The sequence below is a fragment of the Mytilus galloprovincialis genome, chromosome 4 (genome assembly GCF_965363235.1).
Source record: "Mytilus galloprovincialis chromosome 4, xbMytGall1.hap1.1, whole genome shotgun sequence".
In the NCBI taxonomy this organism is placed as follows: Eukaryota; Metazoa; Mollusca; class Bivalvia; order Mytilida; family Mytilidae; genus Mytilus; species Mytilus galloprovincialis.
In genome coordinates, this window is record NC_134841.1 from 78,787,110 (window position 1) to 78,795,351 (window position 8,242).

Here is an 8,242-nt window from a genome sequence, read left to right on the forward strand (position 1 = left end):
TTATTTTCCAAATTGATTACAGTGAGTTGACTGTTAGTGTTGCTCTCCACCAATTGCAACTCATTCAAAATTTTGACCAAATTGCAATTTGTTTTATTAAACCAAATTGTTCAACTGGTCAGAAAATTGAACAAATTGTTCAGTCAAAATGTGAAAGTGCAAGGTGATAAAATAAAATATACTTACAATCCTATAAGACTTTAACTCCACTTTAATGATGTTGTGACAAAAATTAGTTTATCAGTTTGTATAGTTATATTATATTCATTTCCATGCTGAAGGGGAACTGTTTATTTTGAATTGCTATTAAATTGTCCAAACTAAGCTTTCATATAGTTTTTATACGACCGCAAAATTTGAAAAATTTTTCGTCGTATATTGCTATCACGTTGGCGTCGTCGTCTGCGTCGTCGTCTGCGTCGTCGTCGTCGTCCGAATACTTTTAGTTTTCGCACTCTAACTTTAGTAAAAGTGAATGGAAATCTATGAAATTTTAACACAAGGTTTATGACCACAAAAGAAAGGTTGGTATTGATTTTGGGAGTTTTGGTCCCAACATTTTAGGAATTAGGGGCCAAAAAGGGCCCAAATAAGCATTTTCTTGGTTTTCGCACTATAACTTTAGTTTAAGTTAATAGAAATCTATGAAATTTTGACACAAGGTTTATGACCACAAAAGAACGGTTGGGATTGATTTTGGGAGTTTTGGTTTCAACAGTTTAGGAATTAGGGGCCAAAAAAGGGCCCAAATAAGCATTATTCTTGGTTTTCGCACAATAACTTTAGTTTAAGTAAATAGAAATCAATGAAATTTAAACACAATGTTAATGACTACAAAAGGGAGGTTGGTATTGATTTTGGGAGTTTAGGTCCCAACAGTTTAGGAATTAGGGGCCAAAAAGGGACCCAAATAAGCATTTTTCTTGGTTTTCGCACCATAACGTTAGTATAAGTAAATAGAAATCTATGAAATTTAAACACAAGGTTTATGACCATAAAAGGAAGGTTGGTATTGATTTTGGGAGTTTTGGTCCCAACAGAATAAGGGGCCCAAAGGGTCCAAAATTAAACTTTGTTTGATTTCATCAAAATTGAATAATTGGGGTTCTTTGATATGCCAAATCTAACTGTCATGACTGTGTATGTAGATTCTTAACTTTTGGTCCCGTTTTCAAATTGGTCTACATTAAGGTCAAAGGGTCCAAAATTAAACTTAGTTTGATTTTGACAAAAAATGAATCAGTTAGGTTCTTTGATATGCTGAATCTAAAAATGTACTTAGATTCTTGATTATTGGCCCAGTTTTCAAGTTGGTCCAAATCGGGGTCAAAAATTAAACTTTGTTTGATTTCATCAAAAATTGAATAAATGGGGTTCTTTGATAAACCAAATCTAACTGTGTATGTAGATTCTTCATTTTTGGTCCTGTTTTCAAATTGGTCTACACTAAAGTCCAAAGGGTCCAAAATTAAACTTAGTCTGATTTTAACAAAAATTGAAATCTTGGGGTTCTTTGATATGCTGAATCCAAAAATGTACTTAGATTTTTTATTATGGGCCCAGTTTTCAAGTTGGTCCAAATCAGGATCTAAAATTATTATATTAAGTATTGTGCAATAGCAAGTCTTTTCAATTGCACAGTATTGCGCAATGGCAAGAAATATCTAATTGCACAATATTGTGAAATAGCAAATTTTTTTTTAATTAGAGTTATCTTTCTTTGTCCAGAGTAGTAAGCAAGAAATATCTAATTGCAAAATATTGTGCAATAGCAAGATTTTTTTTTAATTGGAGTTATCTTTCTTTGTCCAGAATCAACTTAAATCTTTGTTATATACAATATACAATGTATATTCACTTTTTACTACCAACTGATAAATTAAAATAATCTTTACCATTCAGTGATAACAAGCAGTTTTTTTACATCTTAATATTTTATGATGTATTTAAATGAGTAGTTATTGTTGCAAACTCCATTAGAAATTTTAATTGAGATTAGTTTTGGAATAAGGGAAAGGGGGATGTGATTAAAAAAATTGGGGTCAATTTTTCTCATTTGAAATTTCATAAATAAAAAAGAAAATTTCTTCAAACATTTTTTTGAGAGGATTAATATTCAACAGCATAGTGAATTGCTCAAAGGCAAACATGTTTTTTTAAGTTCATTAGACCACATTCATTCTGTGTCAGAAACCTATGCTGTGTCAACTATTTAATCACAATCCAAATTTAGAGCTGAATCCAGCTTGAATGTTGTGTCCATACTTGCCCCAACCGTTCAGGGTTCAACCTCTGCGGTCGTATAAAGCTACGCCCTGCGGAGCATCTGGTTCTTTCTAAAAGTATTCTATATTGATAAGAATCAGATATCATTTTAAATAAAACATCATATATTCAGTAAAATATGTGTGAAATAACAATATGCTATTGATAAATTTTCAGGGGAGATAACCTAAAATATTATTCTTTGAATAAAGACTTTTTGAAAGAAAAGTTATTATCTCCCCCATGGAAACTTCCTACACACATATATTGCAATTTTACACATATTTTACTGAATATGAAATGTTTTAATTCACATAATGTCTGATTCTTATAAATATAGAATACTTTTTTGAATTGCTATTAAATAGTCCAAACTAAGCTTTCATATAGTTTTTCTTTCTAAAAGTATTCTATCTATAATACTAAAATTACGAGGTCCAATTTGTCAGCCTTCATCACGTAAAAACGACGAATAAAAAAATTCAACTTTATATATAACTAATATAGTACAAAGGTGTAGATTAAAAATTACACCACTCCAGGCCCTTTTGTTTTCCACGTAATTAATATTGCCAATAATTAAGAAGTTCCGGGTCGAGTCCGATACCGATACCAATAGTATATTCACCTGTTACCGATTACCTTATCTGTACATTCCGCATCTGACAGGCGCACCACCAAACGGTGTATTCAGGATTAATATGTTATATAGTATTACACAGGTCATAATCACAGGGTTGACACTACTTAATTGTCAAATTGTTACCTATTGTAGTATTTTAATCAGTTAGACTTTCTAAGATAACAATACGAATACTAAAAATCTGGACTAAAATAAGGCGTATAGGTACAGTTTTCAATTTGTTAGCGGGCATGACGTAAAACAGCGAATCAAAGAATTCAACTTTATTTCTGACTAATATAGGACAATGCTGTTGATTAAAAAGTACTCCATTGCAGGACCTTTTGTTTTCCAAATAATTAATATTATCAATAATTGATAAGTTCCAGTTCGACGGGTTCAAACAGAAAGATTTGAAAGCGGAGAAAACTGTGTATCTTATAATCGGCATGACTTTATCAAATGACAATACTAATACTAAAATAAGGCTTGCGCATAGTTATATACTTTAATTCAGTCACAGACCTGCGATATCACGGGTGTGTTCTAGTATTTATAAGAATCAGACATTATGTGAATTAAAACATTTCATATTCAGTAAAATATGTGTAAAATTGCAATATGTTTGTAGGAAGTTTCCATGGGGGAGATAATAACTTTTCTTTCAAAAAGTCTTTATTCAAAAGAATAATATTTTAGGTTATCTCCCCTGAAAATTTATCAATAGCATATTATTATTTCACACATATATATGATGTTTTATTTAAAATGATATCTGATTCTTATAAATATAGAATACTTTTAGAAAGAAAAACTATATGAAAGCTTAGTTTGGACAATTTAATAGCAATTCAAAATAAACAGTTCCCCTTCAGCATGGAAATGAATATAATATAACTATACAAACTGATAAACTAATTTTGTCACAACATCATTAAAGAGGAGTAAAAGTCTTATAGGATTGTAAGTATGTTTTATTTTATCACCTTGCACTTTCACATTTTGACTGAACAATTTAAAGACTTATAGGATTGTAAGTATATTTTATTTTATCACCTTGCACTTTCATGACTTGGCTGTGGTTTTCTACAGCAGTTGGTTCAAATTTTTGACCAGTTGAACAATTTGATTTTAAAAAACAAATTGCAATTTGGTCAAAATTTTGAATGAGTTGCAATTGGTGGAGAGCAACACTAACAGTCAACTCACTGTAATTAAATGATTTCATAATTTCTTTTCTTGAATTACAAAATAGGAAGTATTTCATATTTCATGGAAAAAAATCATGTTTTCAAGATTGAAATTTATGCAAACAAATAAAGTGCTATTAAATTAATTCCTTAGAATCACCAGACATTTTGTAACTGAGGTAGAATTCACAAAAACTGAACAATGTATGCAAAGTGTATTTTTGTATTATTCAGAAATTAAATAACTGTTTTACACTATAGACTCAGAAAATTCTTTACATCTGGTAGAATTAATATTACTCATAAAGACCAATATCCCAATATAAAACTATAAGAATGTTTTATTGTTGTCATTTTTCTATGTTTTTGCATACTGATATATGTTGATGTAATTTTAGAAATTTATAAGATATTTTTCTTATTGGGAAAAATATGTCCTGTTTGTTTTGGCATCAATTAAAAATTGTATTTGTATTTCTTACTGCATTTATTGATTTCAGCATTTCTTCAAATTGCACAAAGTACCCCTTCATTGGTCTCTGGGGGTCGACATTGGTTAAAACAGTTGATATAGCTGTATAATTTTTGTATATCCCTCTCTTTTACTTGTACAAAATAATTTTGGAATTAACAGTATATTTGTATACCGGTATGATAGATTTCTTATTATGCTTAATATGAAATAGTATTTGTAATTGAATTTCAAACACACACTTAAACACATAATTACCACTTTATAATTTTTCTGCATTTAAAGTGTTTTATTCTGATTTAACCTACAACTGAAACTCTCAAACACAAACATTAAAAACAAAGATGTACAAATACCTAAACACGTTAGGTGTATATTACCAAAAGAGACCTATGTATGGTTGGGCAAAATCTGTTTTATAGCACTTAAAAGTGATAAGTTTGTAATACCCAGAACAGCTTATTATACTTCTAAAGATGGTACCAACAAGGTTCAGAGTGATGTCTAGAACTGTTAGTTACAGTCATTTACCAGTAATAAAAGCATCTAAAACATATGTCCATAACTATTTATTAGTTATCAAATAAGTTCATCTAAAAGATATGTCCATAACTACTTATAAGTTATCAAATAAGTTCATCTAGACATATGTCAAGAAAAACTGTTTACAGTAACCAAGTTACATATCAATGACAAAATGACTGACTTTAAGTTCAGAAATTGTTGAAGGATTGAGGGGGGTGTTTTTTATAATCACAAAATCCATATAAAAAGTCTTTTATTTATTTTATTTTTCTCTGAAAATGGCATTATGATTTCTAGTCTGTCATTCAGCCTGTTTATCCAATGTGTGTTTAAATTTGTGGTTTAAGGTGGTTGCAGACATGCAGACATTGTGTTTTAATGATTTAATTTGAAATAGAATGACATTCAATGTATGTTGTGCAGTTATTTTATACAATCATAAATTAAAAATAAGCAAAACAGTGTTCCTTCGTAAATGAAAAAAATATGTATACTTACTGTTGATTATATGTCTGGTATAAATGTAGTAAAAGAACTGCACTTGCAGTTTAATATTGTGGATTTTTCACATACTGAATTTTTATAATTGGGCATTATAAATATCAGTGATATGTCTATCAAAATAATCAATAAAATATTATCTAAAAATGGTATCTTATTCTTTTGATACTGACACACTATGTTGAGAAGATTGGAAGTTAACATAAATAGAAACACTATAGACTAACTTTTCTATTGTGGAGTATGAAACCAGTTTAACTCTCCATTTACTACATAAGAAAATAAATGCCTGTAGCAAGTCAGGAATATGACAATTGTTTCCATATGTTTTATGTATAAAGGTCTTTTCATTTTTCCTTGGAGTTGGGTATTTTTGTAATTTTTTTGTAAACTACTGCAATAGATATGGTAGTATGCACAATTTTTATGTAAAAGCCAGCTGAGGACCACCTCCTGGTGATGGATTTTCTCACTGCGTGGAAGACCCATTGGTGGCCTTTGGCTGTTGTCTGTTCTTTGATCAGGTTGTTGTCTCTTAAACATATTCCCCATTTCCATTCTCAACTTTATGCATTTATATTTAAAACTAGAGGTTGCATTCCGTAAATATTGACAATGCAATTTCCTATAGGAACTCTTTTTACGGCTAAAACTGAACCACTTCTATTATGAAGTTTTGAAAATTTTTATCCTAGAATTGAATGTTCATATGCACCACAATTTTTTTCAAAGGTCAAAATATAGGGCTGTGCGGCATATTTTCAACATTTATATGCCCTGAACTTCTCAAAGTTTAAACTAACACTAATTTTCTTAACTACCCCTACCTCGAATGAAAGGTTACCACAGATTTCAATGTAAACAATATGCACATGTTTATTTACTGGTAACATTGCCAAGTTATGTCTCTGTGAGATGGAATACAGAGAGCATTACTGGGAACCAGTATGTAAACAAAATTAATTTTCTATGAATATTCAAGTTCTCCCTAAAAGAGGCGTGTTTTGAGAAACAGCTGTATTTACAAAGTGCAACCTAGATATGTCAAAGTGACACAAATGGCCCCCGTCTCAAAAATTTGAAAAATCTGCAATTTCAACAACTCATGTGGACACAAACAAGATGGTAGTCTCATATAAAAACCTCAAGTTATTGTTAAACAAACATTACTATTTTGAATTATGCTAATGTATAATGAGAAAGAAATGCATAAGTGATGAATTCGTTGCTAGGTAACCTTCCTTTAACCGGAACATAAAAAATTTAAAGTTTTGAATAGTTTCTATACTGAGACCATCAATGATGTACATATAAACTTATTTGGGAAGGGGCCAAAAACGGCTCTTATCATACCTTGTCCTTTGTACTCTACTTTATAATTGAAATGTTATTCAAGTAACTTTGGGATTTATGATAATATTTGTTATTTCAATATCAACATCAATTTCAGCTGTGTTACAATGGTTATTTCCCTTTGTATGTTACAGAACATATTGATGACATCATAACTTTGACATATCAGTACTTTAACATGTTGAAGAGAGAAGGCCCTAAACAATGGATATTTGTTGAATGTAAGGTAAGGGATCAACCAATGATATAACCAATATAGAACACATTGATGACATCATAACTTTGGCATATCAGTACTTTAACATGTTGAAGAGAGAAGGCCCTAAACAATGGATATTTGATGAATGTAAGGTAAGGGATCAACCAATGATATAACCAATATAAAACACATTGATGACATCATAACTTTGGCATATCAGTACTTTAACATGTTGAAGAGAGAAGGCCCTAAACAATGGATATTTGATGAATGTAAGGTAAGGGATCAACCAATGATATAACCAATATAAAACACATTGATGATATCATAACTTTGGCATATCAGTACTTTAACATGTTGAAGAGAGAAGGCCCTAAACATAAAACACATTGATGACATCATAACTTTGGCATATCAGTACTTTAACATGTTGAAGAGAGAAGGCCCTAAACAATGGATATTTGATGAATGTAAGGTAAGGGATCAACCAATGATATAACCAATATAAAACACATTGATGATATCATAACTTTGGCATATCAGTACTTTAACATGTTGAAGAGAGAAGGCCCTAAACAATGGATATTTGATGAATGTAAGGTAAGGGATCAACCAATGATATAACCAATATAGAACACATTGATGACATCATAACTTTGGCATATCAGTACTTTAACATGTTGAAGAGAGAAGGCCCTAAACAATGGATATTTGATGCATGTAAGGTAAGAGATCAACAGGCAATGGAACCAATATAGAACACAGGGGAATTATTTAGAATGCAGTTTTCTGTTCTGTGTATTTAGTCCTAATCAAAACCTGCTCTGTACAATCTGGCACACTCCAGATGACACAAACAGGGCAGTTGATAAGCTTAGAAGTTTGTTGATTATCAATGTTTAAGAAATTGTGTTTATTTGATAAAAAAAAAATTCTAAAGAAAGATGTTATCTTAAAATGAAACTATGAATAAAAGGAGATGTGGGGTATCTAAATGAGACAGCAGCCAAACAACAAAAATAATCACAACATATATATATATATATATATATGGACCAAGAAAACATAGGTTTCTATACTATTCTTCTAGCTTGAAACTGTTCCAAATCTATAAA